The following is a 23274-nucleotide window of genomic DNA, read 5'->3' as shown; positions in this document are numbered from 1 at the left end:
CTTCCTACCAATGTGATTCTCAGGAGTACGAAAGGACAGTCTAAGAATCCAATTGATCGGAAGATGGTGTAGAGTCGTTGGGATCGTAGAGCTGAGCGGCCCGCAACTTCCCGGTAGATGATGGTTCCAGGTTCCAGCCAACGACTGCAGAATATTATACTGATTACAATCAAATACACCCCTTTCAAGAGAACACGTAACAAAATCTCAACAGACTAACCTGCAGAAAACGGTTTAACCAGAAGTGTTTCATGCAAGAATGTCCTCTATACTGGGGTACTCTGGAGACCAGAAGAAGAGAAAAGACAATCAGTACCAGAGAATGAGTGGAAGAAATAATGGTAAGGAAAGGTAGGTTTCTTACCCTTTTTTCCCTGGAAGTGAACGTCCCTGGCAAAGTCCTTCTTCTTTCCTGTAGGAACAGTGTGATGGTATCTGCCCTCTGTTCGGTGGACCAAACAATCCAAGGTGTAAGAAGTCACTAGTCCAGCAACCACCTATTCCCGCCGGCACGAGGACGCCTAAAAGGTGCTCAGGAAGTCTCTAGTCCAGCACCAAGCCTGTACCCGCCGGCACGAGGACGCCTACAGCACCCTGGGGAAGGACAGGGAAGGGATTGGAGAGGGAAAAGGAAGGAAGGAAAGAACGAAGGTAAGAGGTCTCCCAAGCTTCGAGGTCCGATTTCGACAAAACCAAATCACTAGGCAAGAATAATCCATAAACAATCCGAGGTCAAGATACAAGAACAGGTAAGGATAATCCAAGAGCAATCCAGTAAACGTAATCCGAGATCAAACAAAACCACTAAATCTGAGCAAGAAAAAACCGCTGTCACTATTGGATCAGAAGCAGCGAGAAGTGGGCGCCAGATCATTAAGTACTTGAAGTACCGGCACCAAGATGGTCACGTGACCCAACACGTTTTCTATCACGTGGAAGATGCTGCGTCCACTGACGTAGTCTCCATGGCAACTTCCACGTGAGGCGTCGGGAACGCAGTTCCCGACGCAAATGTGTTCCGTGCGTAGAGCGTGGATACCGCAAGCCCGCCTTCTGTATGGTGGTATAACGGGACAGAAGCTTTTGGTGAGGATGAGACACGTGAACCGCAGGGGTGATACAAGACCTGGAGCGTTTTCTGACAGTATCCTCCCCCAAAGGACCCCCATGCCCCCGAGAGGCCAAAAATTGGGAAACCAACAACGGGGCATGCACATTCTGCTCCGGTTCCCATGTCCGTTCTTCCGGACCGTAACCCTTCCAGTCCACTAAGAAATACCTGGTACCACGAGAAACCCTGGTATCAAGAATGGAATTGACCTCATACTCCTCCACCCCTTGAACCAATATCGGAGACGGAGAAGCCGGTATCCTGGTGCTGTCTACACAAGGCTTAACCATGGACACATGGAAAACCGGATGTATCTTCCAAGAGTGCGGAAGTTCTAATTTGACCACCAATGGACTCAAGACGTCCTTTATAACATAAGGACCTACAAAACGTGGCAACAAGCATCGTCGACCTGGAATGCGTAGGTTCTTAGTGGACAACCATACCCGTGTACCTGGAATGTAGACGGGTGCAGGACGGCGATTCCGATCCGCGTACTTCTTCGCCTGTTCTTGTGCTTGTTTCAGATGTTCCAGCACCCTATCACGGACCAGAGACAAATCTTTGATACAAGATTGAACTGCCGGACAATCCTCAGGTAGATTCCAATCAAGAGGAAGGGTGCGTGGGTGTTGCCCATACAAGGCATAGAATGGCGATGTTCCCGTTGATGAATGGCTGGAATTATTATACGCGAATTCCGCCAAAGGAAGAACTGCTAGCCAGGATTCCTGATGTTGAAGGATGAGACACCTGAGGTACTGCTCCATGGTAGCGTTAACCCGCTCTGTTTGACCATCCGTCTGGGGATGGAACGCTGTGGAACACCGTTCATCTACCCCCAAAGAGAACATTAGATGCCTCCAAAAACGCGACGTGAACTGGGACCCCCTGTCAGAAACCACAATCTCAGGCAACCCAAAAAACCTGAAAACATGTCGCAAGAACAACTCTGCCAGCTTAGCAGCTGATGGCAGGCCTTGGCAAGGCACAAAGAGAGACATTTTAGAAAAGCTGTCAACCACCACCCATATGGTATCAAACCCATCAATCAAAGGCAACTCCACCACAAAGTCCATGGTAATCATCGCCCAAGGTCTGGCTGGCACTGGTAATGGTTGTAATAACCCCATAGGTTTCGCTGAATGGGACTTACACTGGGCACAGATGGCGCAGGTCAAGATATATTGCGAGACGTCTCTTCGCATGGAAGGCCACCAACACCAGCGTTTGAGGAGTTCAAGAGTTTTCTGGGAACCAGGATGCGCTGCGATAGCAGCGTCATGACACAAAGAAATAGCTGTACACCGGGTATCCTGATCAGGCATATAAACTCGACCCTGGACATAAGGAAGACCATGCAGAATATCCATGTTATAGTCTGCCAGTTCTGTGGGCTCTTTATCAACCCAGTTCTGGAGCGTTGACTTCAAAGTGGGTTGTAGAACACAACTACAGACCACTTGTGTAGGTAATAACAAAGACCCATCCTGTGGACGTGAACCATCATTACCCAGGCTTCTGGATAGCGCGTCCGCCTTGGAATTCAAGACACCTGGGCGGTAAGTCAAACTAAAGTTGTACATGGAAAAGAATTCATGCCAACGGGCATGTCTCGCAGTGGTGCACGTCAGGGACTGCAACGCCAACAGGTTTCTGTGGTCAGTAAAAACCTGGACCGGTAATTCCGTCCCAAGGAGATGATGACGCCAGATCATAAATGCGTCTCTTACGGCCAACAATTCCCGTTCAGTAACGGTGTAGTTACGTTCATAGGGCGTTAATTTGCGCGAATGGTAGGCGACTGGATGCAACTCCTTGGTATCAGCGCAGGTTTGGGACAAGACAGCCCCTACCGCGACATCCGAAGCATCAGCTTCGACAACGAATGGACGTTTGACATTTGGGTGTAGCAACACCGGGGCTGTAGTGAACGCGGCTTTTAAAGACTCAAACGCTATTTGGGCGTTATCGTTCCATAAATAAGGTTTCTTGTTACTGGTCAATTCGGTGAGGGGTGCAGCAATCGAAGAGAATTGTCTAATGAACCGCCTGTAAAAGTTCGAAAACCCCAGAAATGATTGTAACTCCTTCCTTGAAGTTGGTACAGGCCAGTTTAAGACAGCTTTCACCTTATTGCTACTCATCTGCACTCCTTTATTGGTGATGTCATATCCAAGGAACTCGACCTCACTCGCATGGAATACACATTTTTCCAGTTTGACAAAAAGACGATGCTCCCGCAAGCGTTGTAAGACTTGTGAAACATGACGTACATGATCTTCCATGGATGGAGAATAGATGAGTATATCATCTAAATAGACAATAACGAATCTGTCGATCATGTCGCGTAGAACGTCGTTGATGAAATTCTGGAATGTGGCCGGGGCATTGCAAAGCCCGAATGGCATCACCAAATACTCGAATAGGCCATATCGTGTCTTAAAGGCTGTTTTCCACTCATCCCCTCGACGTATCCGGACCAAATTGTACGCACCCCTTAGATCTAATTTGGTGAAGAATTCTGAAGACCCTAACTGATCCAGCAAGACAGAAATCAACGGGATCGGGTATTGATTACGAATAGTACCTGCATTGAGTTCCCGATAATCAATACAAGGTCTTAAGTCCCCCTCCTTCTTGGGTACAAAAAAGAGCGGTGAAGCAAATGGAGAGTGAGAAGGCCGAATAAAACCTAACTCGAGGGCTTTATCCAAATATTCTTTAAGGACGACTTCTTCCTTTTGTGTAAGGGAATAGATACGTCCCGAAGGTGTCTTGGCATCCGGTTTGAGAACAATGGGGCAATCATAGGGCCGATGAGGCGGCAGGATCTCTGCTTTCCCCTTGTCAAAGACGTCCTTATAACTTGTGTATTCGACAGGTAATACGGTGTTAACAACAGCTCCGATTGTAACCACAGAGTTCAACAACGCCCGACTAGGAGCTTCAGGTACTTCATACATGGACTCTAGGGAACTGCAGGATCGAGGGCGTTGCTGAGCACTGAAAGCGATAACCCCGGTCTCCCAGTTAACGACCGGGTTATGAAGCTTGAGCCACGGTAAACCCAGGATGAGTTTGTATTGCGGTGCCATAATGACGTCAAATGTGATGATTTCCGAATGCTCGGCGCCAATAGTTAACAACAACGGAATGGTATGTTCAGTAACAAGCCCCGAAAGTAGGGTTGAACCGTCAACCGCATTGACTACCTCCGGAACACTTTTTGACAACAAGGGAATACCCCATTTCCGAACGTATTGGGCATCAATGTAGTTACCGGTTGCCCCTGAGTCAAGAACAGCTGCAGAACTCCAAGGAGTGACCTGATCGTAACTCAACATGACGTCAATGTAAAAAGGCGTGGACAACGAGGAACCCTGCAGGGAAGAGCTCGGCGTAGGGGTTCCTTCTACGACCGGGCCTTGGCGTTTCCCGACTTGCGGGGTCTCTTTGGACATGCACTAAGCAGATGAGTAGAGGAACCACAATAAAAGCACAGATTGTTCCGTCTACGATGTTCTCGTTCTTCTGTCGTTAGCGGGCCCCTAACTGCCCCAATTTGCATAGGCTCGTCACCGCCAGAAACAGGGATTGGGGATATAGTGGTATTGACCGTAATCATTCTCTTCTCCCCCTTTCTTTCGGTACGTCGGGCATCAATCTGGAGTACTAGATCCAAGAAATCAGAAAAGGACGTAGGAACCACCGGAACCGTAGCTATGGTATCCTTTAACGTATCCGACAGTCCTTTATAGAACAGAGCGGCTTTCTTATCTTCCGGCCAACCAGTTTCAGCCACCAACTGATTGAACTTAGCCAAATACGATAATAAAGGAGTGTCCCCCTGACGGAGATTCAGCAATTCCAGATCCGTGGCCTGAGTCTTGTAGCGAGTATCAAACACCCTCGTCATAGCACTGATCAATGCATCGCAGTCGAACAACAGCGGACTGCCTTGTTCCAACAAAGGATTCGCCCAAACCGCGGCCATACCTCCAAGGTTAGATAAGACAAAGGCTGCTTTAGTAGTCGCATCAGGAAACGAGGTAGGCCGACACAAGAAATGCAGTCTGCATTGGTTAATGAATGTCCGAAAGGATTTTGGATCCCCAGTAAACCTTTCTGGGGGAGCAAGCGGGAACTGAGCGGCCATGTACACATGCGTAGAATCAGGTCTGACCGAAGGCCCTGCCTGACCTGAAGCGGAAGCGGAGGCCAAAGATGGTATTCCTGTAACCACTTCCCTGATACCGGCTTGCATTTCATCAATGCGCCGGTGGGTGTCAGCCTGGGTGGCCGTCATATCGGCACGTAGGTCGGCCACTAACTGAACCAAAACGGCCAACGGGTCATTCGCGGCATCCATAATAAGGCTTCTGATTCTGTCAGAAATCCGGGAACCTGGTTCCGCGTTGACCCGTCGTGAAGAATATATTTCTTCCTACCAATGTGATTCTCAGGAGTACGAAAGGACAGTCTAAGAATCCAATTGATCGGAAGATGGTGTAGAGTCGTTGGGATCGTAGAGCTGAGCGGCCCGCAACTTCCCGGTAGATGATGGTTCCAGGTTCCAGCCAACGACTGCAGAATATTATACTGATTACAATCAAATACACCCCTTTCAAGAGAACACGTAACAAAATCTCAACAGACTAACCTGCAGAAAACGGTTTAACCAGAAGTGTTTCATGCAAGAATGTCCTCTATACTGGGGTACTCTGGAGACCAGAAGAAGAGAAAAGACAATCAGTACCAGAGAATGAGTGGAAGAAATAATGGTAAGGAAAGGTAGGTTTCTTACCCTTTTTTCCCTGGAAGTGAACGTCCCTGGCAAAGTCCTTCTTCTTTCCTGTAGGAACAGTGTGATGGTATCTGCCCTCTGTTCGGTGGACCAAACAATCCAAGGTGTAAGAAGTCACTAGTCCAGCAACCACCTATTCCCGCCGGCACGAGGACGCCTAAAAGGTGCTCAGGAAGTCTCTAGTCCAGCACCAAGCCTGTACCCGCCGGCACGAGGACGCCTACAGCACCCTGGGGAAGGACAGGGAAGGGATTGGAGAGGGAAAAGGAAGGAAGGAAAGAACGAAGGTAAGAGGTCTCCCAAGCTTCGAGGTCCGATTTCGACAAAACCAAATCACTAGGCAAGAATAATCCATAAACAATCCGAGGTCAAGATACAAGAACAGGTAAGGATAATCCAAGAGCAATCCAGTAAACGTAATCCGAGATCAAACAAAACCACTAAATCTGAGCAAGAAAAAACCGCTGTCACTATTGGATCAGAAGCAGCGAGAAGTGGGCGCCAGATCATTAAGTACTTGAAGTACCGGCACCAAGATGGTCACGTGACCCAACACGTTTTCTATCACGTGGAAGATGCTGCGTCCACTGACGTAGTCTCCATGGCAACTTCCACGTGAGGCGTCGGGAACGCAGTTCCCGACGCAAATGTGTTCCGTGCGTAGAGCGTGGATACCGCAAGCCCGCCTTCTGTATGGTGGTATAACGGGACAGAAGCTTTTGGTGAGGATGAGACACGTGAACCGCAGGGGTGATACAAGACCTGGAGCGTTTTCTGACACATAACTCCTCATGAACACGGAGGTCTGGGCTCATGAATTTTGCATGGATTATTCTGTATTTCTTTGCCAAATTAATGCAACTATTTCTGGCTTAATAGGTCATCCCGTTCCCGAGATAATTAATCTTTTTTGTTTTTTGGCTTTGTTTTTCGACATTACATTTTGTGGTGTTACACTGCCATCTACGGGTAATTTGTAGAAAGTGCTCATTGCGCACTGGAGGTGAAGCAACATATTCTGAAGAAGGACGATCTCAAGACCATGAAGCTGATAGAATTCAACATGCTTTGAGACAGAACAATGAAAGTGCCAAAGAACCTGAAGCAAGACTTACTATTCAGAGAATTCATGCTGCTAAAAAACAAAGCAATGAAACAGCTGTAGAAACTGAAACACTACTGATTGATTCACTGTTTATTCATCATGCGCTTATCCACAAGTGCTTCAAAGTGACTTGCTGTGAATAGAATTAGTGCTGCTGAACAACGAAGGAATTAAACTGCCGAAGAAACTGCAGTGACACTTACTGATATGAGAATTTGTGCTGCTAAAAAACAAAGCAATGAAACTGCTGAAGTAATTAAAGTGAGACTTACCGATCAGAGATTTAAAAATCTGAGAAATGAAATCCCAGGTGAAGCCGGGTAGGGTAGTTAAGCTCGTCATGTAATAAAACACAACCTTTCTCCTGCAGGATCTGATTTAAATCTACAAACAAAGAACCAACAGTTGGACACACAATCTTCCAGAACAATAGTATATATTTCCAGTGTGTGCTAGCCAGCAATGAGACAAAGCCCAAATCATATTTAATAGCATCCACTGGAACCAAGCATGGGAGATGCAAGGCCCTCCTCCATACCAGGGCCTTGAGCGTGTGCAAATAGTCTAGGACGGTTATTGAATAAACATCCATCCCATATGGACTCTTCCGGATAATTTTCACTTCATAGTACTGAATGGAAGGACGTAATGAGAATTTACCGTAATGAGCATCTACCCTACTAAGTTGATTTGCTAGGGCAGAAGCTCGACTCTTAAGCCATCCCAGTAACTTGGACATGCACGGTTTGGATAAGATCAAAAAACTCAAGTAAACAAGTCTTTTGACCTTCTCTACAGGATCAGCACCAATTTGCTGAACTTGAATCTTAGAATTTGCATATAGTCTTGTCAACCATAATAGGACTGCTAGGATTCCCCATGATCTATGTTGTGACAATAGAAAGTTACGGTCCACTCCATCAAAAGCGGCTGTAAGATCGATAGGTGCAAAGAAGACTGAATCATATTTCCCTCCCCATGCGAGATGTTGTATGCAATGCAACATGAGGCTGTTCAATGATGTGCCCATATGATGCCGAAACCTGATCTGCCACTTAGTGATCCTGCCCATTTCAGATGCCCACAGCTCAAGGTGTGATAGTAATATAGTAGCAAATGCCTTGCTGTTGGCATCCAAAATGGCAACGTGTCTGTAGTTGGTTGGGTCAGATCGGGCTCCCTTTTTATATATGGGCACAATGTGTGCCAATGGCCAAGAAAGGATTGTTTTCACTATATTTCTGAAAAGAGAGGATAGAACCATTGCCCAGATAGCAGCATTGGGTTAAATAGGAAATTGGATAGCTTATTGGGGCCAGGTGCACAGGAAGTACTAATCTTTTTAATTACTTCCATTACATTATTGGCTTTCTTAGTCAAGCAAGCTCCGGCTATCTTTGATGGACGACTACAAACAGTAATTATGATCTATCCCCGTTGGGGATGAAAACAAGTTCTGAAAGTGTGAAAATATGATTTGCGGGGTATCTAGATTGTGAGTGCGCTGAGACCAGACAAATAAGCCGAGTAGGACAGCTAAATGCCTGGCATTTCCAGTATCCCGTATGAATGTTCTGGTTGCTCTGGAAGATGCTGATCTGTGTATTCTTTGAGTAAGGTATTGAGGTATTGAGGGGCTGTGTGTTTTTGACGCATTTATGGGTTAGAGCCTGGGTTTTAAAGAGGACGCGCTCTTTGATGGGTAGCCAGTGGGTCTGCTTCCTGGCAGCAGATATAGGGTTCCTTCTAGGAACACCAATGTTGGCACGGAGAACACTATTTTGGATGGATTGGAGCTTCTCCAAGTTTTTTACTGACACGCCTGCAAAGAGGGCATTGCAGTAGTCGAGTCGGGACCCCGTTATGGCTCTAGCTATGGTGAGGCAGTTATCCTTAGACCGGAAGGGTCTGGCTGCATTGAGAAGCTTGGCGTGATAAGCAGCGGAGGACGCAATGGCGTTCCCTTGCTTGGACATTGAAAGGTTGGAGTCTAGGTAAACTCTGAGGGTTTTTACCGTTTGAGAAACCGTAATTCTGATGTCAATCGTGAATTAAAGGAATTGGTTGTCTAGTTTCTTTAGGGTTTCAGTGGATCCAATCAAGAGTAGTTCAGTCTTGTTATTGTTCAAGCACAACCCATTCTCAGCCACCCAAGCTTGGATGGTGGAGTAGGCGGCATTGAGGGTCTTGGCGTCAGACTCATAGTCACCAGATAATGGGAGGAGGACTTGTGTCTCGTCTGTGTAGTTGGTATATGTGATGCCTAGCGAGTCCAGAATGTTGAAGAGTGGGCTTGTGAAGATGTTGTATAGGGTGGGGGATATGCAGGAGCCTTGGGGGACTCCGCATTGGATGATGTCGGCGAAAGAAGCGGCTTGGTCTGAGAAACTCTCATGGCCCTGCGTTGCAAGAATTAGGAGATCCAGACTATAGCGTTGGGTGAGAAGTGGGCTGTAGATGACAGGTTGTGGCAGAGGATTTTATGGTCCTCAAGGTCAACAGTGACAAGAGGAGGCGTAAGGTAGGTTAACCAGAGTCGCAAACGTCATCCATTTGGTTTTTTAGGTCAAGTAGGGCTATTTCGGTTCCGTGCCCGGGGCAAAAGCCAGACTGACAAAGACCAAGGAGGCTGCTAGCTTCCAGGAACTGTTGGACTTGTATGTAGGCTGCTTTGTCCAGTATTTTTCTGCAAGAATGGCACAGTGGTAATGGGCCTGTAGTTGCTGTGGGATCAAGTGAGGGTTTCTTCAGGAGGGGGTGAACCCATGCTTCTTTGAGGCAGGCTGGGACCGATCCGGCAGCGAATGATGCATTAATGAAGGCCGTAAAGAAGGGTGCGATTGTGCTATCGCAGTCTTTGATGATGGAGGCCGGGCAGATGTCCCTTTTACAGTTTGAGGGTTTGATGGTATTCATGAGGGTAATGATATCCTGCTCATTGACCTCCTTCAAGGAGAAGAGAGGGGTTGTCCTGCTAGTTTTATGGAGCAGTTGGAAAGATGCGGGATGGGTCAGAGATTGTTGGCTAGTTTTAATTTTGCTGTGCCGGTTGTCTAGTTTGTTTAGCATGGCTGATTGTATACCATTGCACCAAGCTGCATCTTTACTGATAGTTTGAGGGGGCAGAGTAGGTGTTTCTAGTTCCCTGAAGATGGAGAAAACCTTGTTAGAATTTGATTTAGCTTTGGCAATCCTTGTGTTGAAAGAGGTGGCTTTGGCTAGGATGATTGTTTTTTTGTATTTTTTGGCAAGTTTTTGAAACTCAAGTTTGGCTGAGTCGGGGTGATTCGTTTGCCAGAGGGATAGTGCTGTATGTTTTTTGGAATGGAGATCTTCTAGCTCAGAGGTAAACCAGGCGTTAGTGTGTCTGGTAGGTTTAGCTTTCCGAGATGTGAGAGGGGCAATGGCTTCCACAGCTAATTTGATAGCGATGTTGTAAGTATGACTGAGTATCTCCGGGTCAGTGGAGAAAGGGGGCCTGAAGGCCGGCCCTAGTAAGTGAGGTAGAAGCCTATCAGAGGTGAGCTGACGAGAGCTCCTAGTGATGGGGGGAGGGAGAGGTAGTGCAGGCTGGTGCACTTTCCTGGGGGTGTTGATGTCAAATAAAATAACGTGGTTGTCTGTCCATGGGGAGGGGGAGTTGGCTTTAATAGTGAGTGGGCGGTTGTGATGGGCAAGCCAGTCTAGGTTGTGGCCTTGAATGTGGGTGGGGTCAGGGATGGTGTGTTTGAATCCTAGAGTTTCAAGCGCGTTGTCCAATGACTTAGCAGACAAGTCTTTGGGGTCATTGAGGCCAAAGTTGAGGTCACCTAGGAGGATGGCCTTTGACGATTTTTTTAAGTTATCGGATAGGAGGTGTGTCTGGGCTGACTGGAAGTCGGCTGAGGGGGCTGGGGGTCGATAGACAAGATGGAGCGAAATGGTGCAGTTGGGGGAAGGGTTGAGTTTGAGGAGTAGCAGTCGCTATTGTTCTCAATTATCCTATCGACCTTTCTGTCGGACATGGATTCTTTTGCTATAAGGGCAACACTGTCTCCTTTAGAGTACGGGCGGTCCTGTCTGAATGTGGTGTAGCCTAGGGGAAGTGCTAGGGAGAGGGCCGGGCCAGAGGCTTCATGGAGCCAGGTTTCAGTGATCATGAGAAGGTCAAGGTTGTGCGCGGTGATAAGTTCATGTATGTCAAGGGCATGCACAGGGAGGGACTGGGCATTGACGAGGGCGCAACTGAGTGATGTGTGCTGTGGTAGGCTAGTGGTCCGCCTGAGGAGCTATGTTGTTTTTGTTACTGGCAGCGCTGGGCAAAAGCATGTCACTGGGCATGATACCAACTTTAGGCAAGATAGGCGTGCTGGCCGCATTGGGCCAAAGGACATCATTGGGCATGACAACAGCTTTAGGAAAAATAGGCCTACTGGCAGCATTGGGCAAAAGCACATCATTGGGTATGAAACAGCTTTAGGCAGAATAGGCGTACTGGCAGCGTTGGGCAAAAGCACATCAATGGGCATGATAACAACTTTAGGCAAAATAGGCGTGCTGGCCACATTGGGCAAAAGCACATATTTGGCCATGATAACAGCTTTAGGGAAAATAGACATACTGGCAGCATTGGGCAAAAGCACATTATTGTGCATGATAACAGCTTTAGGCAAAATAGGAATGCTGGCAGCGTTAGGCAAAAGCATAGTGGGCCTAGATGAGGAGCTAGCAGCCGTGTGCGTTGGCCAGGATCAAGTCATATCCAGTGATGCGGGAGTGCTCACAGCAATAGGCATCAGGAAGGCACTCAGGACAATGGTCATAGGTAGGGTGCCATCGTTAGCATGCAGCAACATCAGGGATACAGGAGTAACTGTCTGGAGGTAGTCTAGTCTCGCGTTGGACGTCATTGCAGAGTGAAAGATGGCAGGCAGAAGTGAGCGGGTGAGGCTGTGAGCCTCAGTGTTAGTAGTCATGTTCTGCAGGGTTGGTGCGTGGATGAGGGCGGGACCATGCATGTGGTGAGTCGCAGAGGATTTTAACCATGGTCTCACTAGCAGGAAGGTCAGCCAATTTCCGGCTGTGCCTGTAGCAACGGTGTATCGTGCGGGTTAAGCCAAGTGGCGGGATGGCAGTGGCATACTGCATTTGGTGTAGGTAGCAGTGGGAGCAAAGCTAGTGGTGAAGATCCTGTGACCGAACGTTACGGATGTAGGTGTGAATGGGTGTGGAAGTGAATACCCCTAGACAAGTGCGTGCGCGGAGGCGCGCAAGCCTGGTGGCTGCTGTGGGGGTGGTTGTGACAAGGTCAGAGCGGCCCTGGTGGTGTAGCGCAGAAGGGGTAACAGCATGCGAAGAGACCCGGGGACAGCCAATGGCTCGAGAGGCGAACAGTGGCTTACCTCTGGATAACGCAAGGTAGGAGCTCTGTTTAGTGGCATGCGGCGTCACCGGCGAGCAGCGGAAAGCTGCAGAGAGTGTCTTATGCCTTTCCACCAGGCCTTCGCAGCACAGCTTTGTCTGCTGGCTGTGACGCTCCCCCTTTATAGTGGAGATGGAGCAGGCAGGAATGTGTTTGTACCAATCCGGGCAAGCGGCGGTGAATATTTCAGCATTGTTGTTTCCTGTTGTCATGGGAACGGCGGCAGCCATTTTATACTGCCAGTCTTCAGATTCTGGGCCACGCGACACGGCCAAGGTGAGGGAACACTCCGGTGTCCCTCGTGTTGCATATCTCCTGGATGCTTTGTCCTGGAGAGCTGGGGCTTGCAGCATAGCTGCAGAGAGCGCCTTAGGCCTTTCCACCAGGCCTTTGCAGCACGGCTTCGCCTGCTGGCTGTGACGCTCCCCCTTTATAGTGTAGCCGGAGCAGGCAGGAAGGTGTTTGGACCAATCCGGCCCAGCAGCGGTGAATACTTCAGCATTGTTGTTGTTTCCTGTTGTCATGGGAACGGGAGAGGCCATTTTACATGGCCGATCTTCAGATTCTGGGCCACGAAACACGGCCAAGGTGGGACAATACTCTGGTGTCCCTCGCATTGCGTATCTCACGAATCCTTCGTCCTGGAGAGGTGGGGCACATAGCAGAGCTGCAGAGAGCGCCTTAGGCTTTTCCACCAGGCCTTTGCAGAACAGCTTCGGCCTTGTCACTCAGTAAGAATGTCTTGTGTTAAAGGGTAGTTATGAAGAAAAATAAAGTTGAAGTACAGCTACCTTCAGTAACTGTGTAAGAGAAAAACAGCACATTTTCACGTGAACATCTTATACTTCTGCTCAGACTGCTCCGATGGCCACTCTTCGCCACTTTGCAGTGTGCTGAGGGTTTTTTGGGTATCCCCTCGTTCATACTCACACCAACCAACAACAAAGTAGCAAGTGAAAAAGGGCTGCAGACTCTTCTGCTCCGACCGCCCTTTTTCACCACTCTGCGTCGCTCCGTGATGTGCTGAGGGTTTTATGGGAAGCCCCTCCATTGTGCTCACACCGGCCAGCAAGAATGTAGCAAGTGTAAAAACACAGCAGACTCTGCTGTCCTGAATGTCACTCTTCGCCATTTTACGTCACTGCGCGATGTGTTGAGGGTTTTATGGGTAGCCCGTCCTTCGTGCTCACACCGGCCAGCAACAAAGTAGCAAGTGAAAAAAGACTGCAGACTCTCCTGCTCCAACTGCCACTCTTTACCACTCCGCGTTTTGAAATTACCAGCCTGATGTTGCAAGTCTCCTTTGGCATAGATCAGTCTTCAAACTGTGGGGCTTGCCCCCCCTAAGGGGGCCATAAAGATGCCCAGGTGAGGTGCAAAGCTCTTTAAAGCCGGATTTTGGTGACTGTTTTTAGTAGAAAATATAAGCATTTAATAAAATATATGCCTTTATGGATTTTGTGAGGGGGCCCAGAAATATTTTATATTTTTTCTAAAGTGGGGGTGGTGGGGAGGGCTCACATAAAAATGGCTGAAGACCACTGGCATAGATGAAGCTGGCTGGAGCCACCCAAGTCAAATTCTGATTTACTTTAGTAACGTCATTGAAAGGGGTTTGGCCTACCACAATCCTCCTCACAAACACCAACAGTGTGTTCGGATCCCCATACACCCTAACTGTCAGGGATTTGCATTCTGTAAAGCCGACTGAGTGCAACCTATGGATATGTTTAGCGTTGCAGGGCCACCTAACCGAGTTTGCAAAAACTGCAGTATTAACATTTTTACTAAGTAACGTTTTCTGAGATTTTCGAGCACGTTGGTCATGAAAATTACCCACGTTTCACAAAAAAGTTGCACTCGTCTAGTTTGTTGGCTCTGGCATAATCTGCACACTTGTTTTCGTATGACACGCGTTCCCTCTGCTCGTATAATTCACTCCTGGATTTCAGAATAACTTGGGTTAACCAATGTGAAAAAGTGTAGAGAGAACGCTTTCCCTTTCCGCATTCCGTCCAAACGATACTTGGTGCCCTTTTATTCCGTTCTTGAAAAACTCGCCGGCCCCACAGTCTGGCCCACAGCCTTCTATACTGACATTATGGTCACTCCAGAGCACGGCACGCCACTGATGATGTGCGTTCCACTGTGTAATCGTCCTCTTCCCAACTATAGTCGATGGGTTGGTTGGTTGTGTGTTGAGTGCAAAGCCCGCTGTATTGACTTCATAGCTAGTTGTTGTAAATTATGTTTTACTTGTTGGTCTTTTCGAAACGGGGTATGCTAATTCGAATATGTACACTGAATATGATGTTTTGAGAATTCAAAAGTTATAAAAAATACACGGTAGTCACTGTCGTCTACCATGATGAACGCTGTACGTAGGGTCACATGGTTGTAAGCATAAGTTGGTGTAATGTCTTCTTTAATGTCTTTGAATATTTGCTCAGTCTGAGAGACCGCCACAAGTGCATTCTTTGCAGGTACATGCAGGGATGGGGGCAAGGGGACAATTTCCCCCTAGGCTACCTGGGCTGTTATTCCCTGGGCCAGAGCTGCAATTTGTGGAGAAAAAAATTAATAACAAGATCAAATACTTCAGCAACCAGCCTGCATCAAAGGAAGCGAGTACTGCAAGGCCTGCTCAGCTTCTGTGTGGACTGGATGAAGCACTCGTCTTGATTTCATCAATGTTGAAGATGTCCTTTACTTTTACTTTAATACATTTGTATCGCTCACCAAGTGGCCCGAGGCATAGGGGCACTAGACAAACAGAACAGACATTAAACAATAAACAATGATACCAAGTTGGGTCGGACTGGGCCATACAATTGTCTCGGGCATCAATTGATTGATTGATTTAACATTTGTAATGCGCAGGGGGCGTGGCTAACTGGCCATGTGAGGAGACGCGTTTCCCGGAGGAGCTCCTTCGATCCGAAATTGATCCGTATAATGTGTGCACTGGCAAGAGCCCATAACAGCTGTAAGAACAGGAAGTATTTTATGAAGAACTGGCGCGCCCCAGGACGAAGTTACATGCCCATAGGACACATGGACGCTGTGTTGTGAGTATTGCAAACGTTACAGTGCCCCGAGGCGAACGGCGATCCAAAATGGCGGCACAGAACAAAGGATTCAGTGAGGAATATTCGGTGTAACACCCTGAGTGCATGAAACCCGAAGCGTGACTGGAATGGAAAGGCAGACTGTGGCGTTCTCGCATTGTTGTGCGCACCATAAGCCAGCACGGCATAATCCTTGCATACTGATGTGAGCTGGGTGCAGGAGGTGGAGAGAGTGACACGAGGTGAAATCCCTTAGCCCTGACACCGAGGAGATACTGTTGCACGCAACAGAAGCGGAATGACTCCTGAAGACGCAGAGGGCTAGGAGACATCTCGATCACACGGCTGTAGCCGGCTGAAACTAAAGAAGGCAGAGAGGACACATTGTTGCGTTCGGCCGCTGGTGCAACAATAGAGACACCCACAACACCCGTGCTCGCCCCAGCACCTTAGCGGTACTTAGCAGGAGATCACGGAGCCTGCAATCCACTGCACGCAGAGAGCTGGGACGTATGCGCACCTGCGGAGGGGGCCCCTCAACAAAAAGGCAGCACGGGCAAACTAAGTAAATACTACAAACTTGGAGGGCGTGGACATAGATCCGGCGATTGCACGCAGAAAAACAACCCACTGCATTCACGAATGGAGGCGAGGATGTCGGAATGCGAGCCCTGTACTTGTTGAAAATTACAAAGGAATCGGAGCGCTCTAAGAGGGAATAATTTGCTTTCCGGATTGGGGCTGCATTTCCATCGGGACCCAAAATGGCGGCTAACAAAGGACCAACGCCTAGCGGAATGGAGGCTCTCATTCAGATCTGAGCAGCGGGCTCCGGAGCTGACAAAGCGGACCGGAGCGTGCGGAGGCGGCTGCTCATTAAGCTGCGCACCCGCCGCGGGGCGCGCCGCATCACTGTGAGAGCGTTCGCTCGACACCACGGACAATACGCTTGGGGAGTGTGAGTGCGAGTGCATCGGAAGAGGAGCTCGTGTTGCGCGGCGCTCCGCAGGGCACTGGTGCACTCGGTGCGGTCTGCGTGAGACGCTCCAGCTGCTGACATAAACAGCTGATGAACGAAGTTGAAGAGGACAGGCTGGCACATTGTTGCGTACAGCGGAAAGGCTGCTCAGTGAATGTGGCGCCCGGGCGCCTGCAGGCACCAATTAACTGTATTCCTACAGGCGGCACGGACTGGTTTAAACGCAGCAGGAGCCAGCACAGCTCCTAGGGTTAAACAACCCATTTGTGTGATCGCGGATGAGTAGTGCACTAAAGGCTTGGAGGTGCAGACTGCTATATAGCACCACCAGGAGGGATAGGTCCTGCTGACCAGTCGGTGCAACGCCGGCTCCCACCAGAAAAGAAGACCGGCATTGTGGGTGCTGAGGGATACTCGCCCCAGGTGGGTTAACAGAAGGCAGCGACGGCCACGACCTAAGTAGACCACAGAAGTGTACTGCGGTGTGGACTGAGGAGGGCTAGACTCCACGGAAGACACCGACCATTGAGATGTCCAGCAAGCCCTTGAGAGCGAAGGCTAAGCAACCCACGCTGGATGAATATACCAGAACGCCGACTGGCCCCGAGGGCGCCAGGAGCAAAGACAAGACCGCAGCAGGAGAATTGGCAGCTGTGAGCACGAACCGGGAGGTCCTCGAGGCGATTGCGGACTTGAAGGCAGCTTGGGAATCCAAGCTTCAGTTGGCGGTGACGGAACTGAAAACGGCGATGGAGCTCCAAGTTGGGGCAGTACAGGAGGACGTGAACCTACTTAGGCAGGACGTTAGAACTTTGGCGGAACGCACAGAGACCTTGGAGAAAGAGATGGCCCCAACAGTTGCGGATTGTGCTACACACAAACGGGAGCTACATGCCCTGACACAACGAGTAGGCAATTTGGAAAGCAGAGCAGAGGAGGCGGAAGGGCGCGCTCGGAGGAATAATATTCGCATCATTGGATTGCCAGAAGGGGATGAGGGTCACAACCCGACGGAGTACGTGGAAAACATGCTACTGCAGGAAATCGCCGGGGGAACCCTCTCTCAAGGATTTGCTGTGGAAAGGGCGCACAGGGCCCTGACAAGGAGGCCACCGCCAGGTAACCCGCCCAGGCCAATGATCGCCAAGATTCTCAATTACCGGGATTGCGAGAGAATCCTTGAACACTTCCGTAAAGGGGGAACAATACAACGTGGGGCGGCGAGTATAACTGCTTACCCAGACTACACCCTGCAGGTGCAGCGAAGCCGCATGAACTTTGGAACGGTCAAGACGAGGTTGCGAGAAGCTGGCCACAGCTATATGCTGCTCTACCCGGCCAAGCTAAAGGTTTTTCACAAAAGCAAGACGCTGTTCTTTGATACTCCAGAAGACGCCATGGGGTGGCTAGACATGCAAAGCTGCCCCCAAGAGCCAAACGTTCAGAAAGAGGACGGGGCTGGACATGATAAGTAAAGTGGAGGAACTGATGGTACCGTGGTATGTGGGACTTGATTATAGTCATTGATGCAGCCGGACAGCAGGTACGCTCTGGCTGGTGGGGGACGAGCTGTGTGCACGGAGATTGCGAGGTAGGAGCCTCCCGGGGCTGATCTTTTTACCCCCATTTAAAGTTTAGTTAGGTCACTGTTAGTGAGGTGACACCCCGCTGGGCTCTCAACTGGGGTTGCCAAGAGAGAGCCAAAAGTGGGGATGCCTGAGATCCAGGGATGGAGCTGGGCAGTTAGTGGGATGGGGAGAGTGGGGTGGGGGGAGGGGTTGGGTTGTGTGCGGTGGTGTTTGGGGGTTTTGTTTGTAAATTGTAGAAAAAGAGCCGGAAAACAAACAAGCAACGGGAGCATTGAGGGGAGGGTTGGGATGGGAGTAGTTCGAATAGATGGCGTCGGGTAATCTCAGAGTTGTGACCTGGAATGTACGGGGCCTCAACAGCTACCTGAAACGGAATAAGGTGATGCTGTATCTAAAGAGAATGCGCATAGACATAGCCCTGTTGCAAGAGACCCACCTCACGAGGGAGAAGCTGGAGGTGATTAAGAAGAAATGGAAGGGCGCTGTTGTGGGTGCTGCGTATTCGGCGTATGCTAGAGGGGTCATCACCTGGGTGGCACCGCATGTGCCGTTCCGGGTACTTGGCTCTACGGTAGACTCGGAGGGTAGGATGGTGGTAGTAACGGGCCTCCTGGAAAACAGGGAAGTGCATATCGTAAATGTGTACGCCCCCAATAATGACACAGCAGCTTACTTTAGGACCCTCTACAATAAACTTGGCCCCCTGACAGGGGGCACGGTGGTGTGGGGGGGAGACTTTAATTGCACCCTGAATCCCAGTGTGGATAGGTCAATGGACAGGACAGGAAAAAAGGCGCCGGCAGCTAGAGTGCTGGGAACATTATTGAAAGACCTAGGCCTAGAGGATGCGTGGAGAAGGTTGCACCCTGAGGATAGGCAATATTCACACTACGCAGCGCCATATGACTTGCATACTAGGCTAGATTACATATTTGTGACGGCCGAGATTGTGGGAGACATGGTGGGGGCGGAATATAAAGCCCGAGTATTATCTGACCACTCACCCTTGGTGATAGAGTGGAGACACCAGCCCCCAAGACAGCAGATCCCAACATGGAGGCTTAGGACTGAGGCGCTGCAGGACGAGGGGTTCCGGGAGGGTCTGCGGGATGCCATCGATGAATATTTTGATATAAACACGGGAAGTGTACGTTCTGTGGGCACTCTGTGGGAAGCGTTCAAGGTGGTGGTGCGTGGGGTAGCCATCTCCAAGGCTAAAGGGCTCCAGGGGGGTTTAGAAAAGGAACTCCGAGCAGCGGAAAGGGAGCTGGAGGATCTCACGCGTCGTGAGAACACCGCTCACGACAAGAGAACTAAGATAAAAGAGCTACAGATGACCTGCAGTGCACTCTGGGATAGGCTGTGTAGACTCAATCATAGGAAATATACGGAGAGGATACATGCAGGAGGTGACAAGCCGGGCAGGTTGCTGGCCTGGCTGTGTAAGAGTGAGACCCCCCGTTCGGTGATCAGTGAGGTTAAGGATGAGGAGGGTTGCATGCGCAACACCCAGGATGAGGTGAATAAGGAGTTCTTTAAGTTTTATGGATACTTGTACGAAGACACAGGGGAGGATATGTGTCAGGAGATACTGGACACATTGGAGGACATAGAGTTGCCCACCCTGGATGATCTAGAACGCGCAGAATTAGACGCATCAGTTACCTTGGACGAGCTGGAGGTGGTGATTCAGAACTTGCCCACATGCAAGGCACCCGGTTCAGACGGGTTGCCTAGTGAGTTTTACAAAACATATAGGCGGGAGCTGCTCCAGCCACTGCTTGCCACGTTCAACGAGGCCTATGAGCAGGGGGAACTCCCGTTGTCCCTCCGCGAGGCCGTGATCATCCCACTCCTGAAACCGGGTAAGCCGGCTGCGGAGTGCGGGTCTTATAGGCCGCTGTCCATGCTCAACCAGGACAGTAAAATACTTACTGCGGTGCTGGCTAACAGGTTGAAGAGGGTGATTGGAAAGCTGATACACCCTGACCAGACGGGATACGTTCCGGGCAGGAACATTACTGATAACCACAGGAGGTTGCACCACATCATCGACCAAACTGAGGGAGATACGGGCGAGTTAGCCATAGTGTCATTGGACGCAGTCAAAGCTTTCGATTCGGTGAGATGGCCCTGGTTGAAGGCGGTCCTGAAGGGATTTGGAATGGGACCCGGATACCTCAGGTGGGTCCAGTTGCTTTACAGCACCCCGATGGCGAGAGTCAAAACGGGGTCCATAATCTCAGACACCTGGCAACTTAGCAGGGGGACCAGACAGGGGTGCCCCTGGTCGCCCATGCCATATATACTAGCTTTAGAGCCGCTAGCAATATACCTGCGTTACCAATACGGGGAGGTGGGCATAAGCACAGTTAGTGGAAGGCACCTGATATCTCTATATGCGGATGACATGCTTCTTTACTTGCGTTACCCGGAAGAAAATCTGCAGTATGTGTTAGAGGTAATGAATAGATACGCTGCCCTTTCTGGCATATCGGTGAATCCCAAAAAATCTTGTCTGTTCCCTCTGGGCAGATACAGGAATGTCCCGTCGCAGAGGCTGCCCATCCTGCCAATTCCATGGCAGACAGAGACGTTCAGGTATTTGGGAGTGAACATATACCACAAAATAGAGGTGGAACACAAACACAATACAGAACGAGCGATAGAGGGGATTAAGAACAGCATGGTGTTTTGGGCCAGACTGCCCCTGACCATGATGGGGAGAGCGGCCTTGCTTAAGATGGTGGTCTTGCCTAGACTTTTACACTTTTTCATGAATGTCCCGTTTCTGATACCCAGAAGCCTATTTGTGAAACTTCATAGCGTGTGCAGGGGTTTTTTATGGGGTAATTCCAGGAACAGGGTGGCCCTGTGGAAGCTTCAGAACCCGTATGACAAGGGGGGCATAGGCTTGCCAAATTTTGAACTCTACTAACTGGCGGGGCAGCTGCTGTATGTGGCAAGGTGGCTCTCAACGGAAAACTCGGCAGAGGCGCTCCTCCTGCGCGGTGATGCGGCCCCATACTTTCTGAAGGAAGTGGTGTGGTTGCGTAGAGATAGAATGGTGGGCAGAGGGCGGCTGCTGAGGCTGGGCTGGGAAGTTTGGCAGAGGACTTGGAGGATGATGGGGGATCTGGAGCCGTACTCCCAGCAGGCCCCATAGGTGGCCTTGTGCGGGAGTGACTCTCAACTACTCGAATCGGTCCGGAGATACTGGGAACAGGTAGGCCTGGCCACCCTCGGAGATATATGGCTAGGCTTATGAAAAAGACTAGAGAAAGATGGCCTGAGACAGCGCTAGCGGGGGAGCCTGACGCCTCCCTGGAGACCATGTACGATGTGTCGGAGGGCGGGCACGAAATCTCAAGGATATATGAACTCTTGCGGGTGAGGGCGGGGAAGGAGTTGCTCCAACTAAGACAGGATTGGGAAGAGGAGGTGGGAGGACCTATGACAGACGGGCAATGGGAATGGGCTCAGAGGTACCATAAAAAGGTGTCCCGGAACGCGAGATTCCAGCAGCTTCAGCTGTACGTTACCCACAGGGTTTATCTGACTCCCGGGAAGATTGCAAGGTTTGGGGGTCTAGCCGCGCAGCAATGCCCCAGGTGTGGGGAGGTGGATGCAGGGCTGCTACATATGTTTTGGGCTTGCCCGGAGGTGCTCAGGTTCTGGGATGAGGTTAAAATGAAGCTGGCTGGTGGGGGTGTGGTGCTAGACGTGGAATCGGCCTGGTCATGCATGCTAGGGCTCTTCCCCAGACCCAGGCAGTCTAAACACATGAGCAAGATGAAGGACTTGGCTTATGTTTTGGCCAAGCGCAGGATCGCAATGGGCTGGAAGGAGGCCCATAGACCTAGGGTGGAACTATGGTGGGCGGACCTCTTGAAGTGGGCGGAAGGTGAATCTGTAGCTTGGTTTGAAGCAGTCACCAGGGGGGGAGAGAAGGAAGTAGGGCCCCTGCTGGCCTGGCGGCAATTGATAACCTCTATGGCTGATCCCTACCAGGGTAACAAGGAAACAGAAAACCCGGATGATGGCCACTTAAGAATTGGGCCACCCGATAATGCTCCAACATAATATATACGAGAATAGGCTCTAGTTCACGGGGGGGGGGGGGAGTTGGGGAGTTCTAAAGGAAATGTGATTGTCTAATGATGCTTTTGCGTGTTGAAACAGTTGTAATGTGTTGTTTGGTTTTTGAAAACTTAATAAAAAAAAAAAAAAACATTTGTAATGCGCAAATCCTTCCAGAACCAAACACATATCCTGCATCTAGGCACAGATGTTATTATGCTGGCTCAATTTTAAGGTCCAATCACTGGATTCCCAATTCATTTGAACTGGAACATTTTCAGCTTAGAACGGAAGACTGCAAGGGAAGGAATGTTCCGTAAATCAGCTGGAATTGAGCTCCAGAGGCAAGGACCTTTGATGGAAAAACAACGATCCCCCTCGGTGGCATAATGAGAAAGGGAGACTGCTAACATATTTTGGCTGGATGAACGCAATGCTTGACGGGGCTGATAGAGCTGAACCTTGGATATCAAGTATTTAGGTACCGCTCCCTGAATACATTTATAGATTACACAAAGTGTTCTAAATCCGATCCTCTTTTTGACCGGAAGCCAGTGCAATCTCCTCTGATATGTGGAGAGAGAAGCCCTTTTTGGAAGATTATAAATCAATCTAATGGCAGCGTTCTGGGCTACCTGCAGGCGATGTAGTTGACTTTCTGGTGCTCCCAGAAGAAGAGTCCCACAGTAATCAAGCCTGGAATTTACCATGGTTCCCAAGAACACTGCTCAATCCAGTTCTGGGATAAATGGTCAAATAGGTTTCAATAACCTAAACTGGTAAAAAAACGGCTTTAACTATATCTGAGACCTGAACATTATAGTCCAATGATGTTTGCCAGTAAACCCCAAGATTTTTTACTTTACTGGAAAAGGTAATATCTGTGGTGAAGATGGCTGGACAGGAAAACTTGGCATGATAATCCTTGCAAAGATTTTTTGGGCCAAACACTATCACCTCAGTTTTATTAGGATTAAGCCAAAGCTTGATTTCAGTCATCCAATTTTGTATGGCACTAGCATAAGCTAGGACAAGGTCTATTGTTTCTGGAACAGATTTCAATCTAACGCAAATTTGCGTATCATCCACATAGGAATGATACTCCAGATTAAACCTGGAAAAGATGTCCATCAA

The sequence above is a fragment of the Ambystoma mexicanum genome, chromosome 1p, assembly GCF_040938575.1.
Source record: "Ambystoma mexicanum isolate Mex_15411 chromosome 1p, UKY_AmexF1_1, whole genome shotgun sequence".
Classification (NCBI taxonomy): Eukaryota; Metazoa; Chordata; class Amphibia; order Caudata; family Ambystomatidae; genus Ambystoma; species Ambystoma mexicanum.
The sequence above is the reverse complement of the archived record's forward strand: the minus strand, read 5'-3'. Positions refer to the sequence as shown.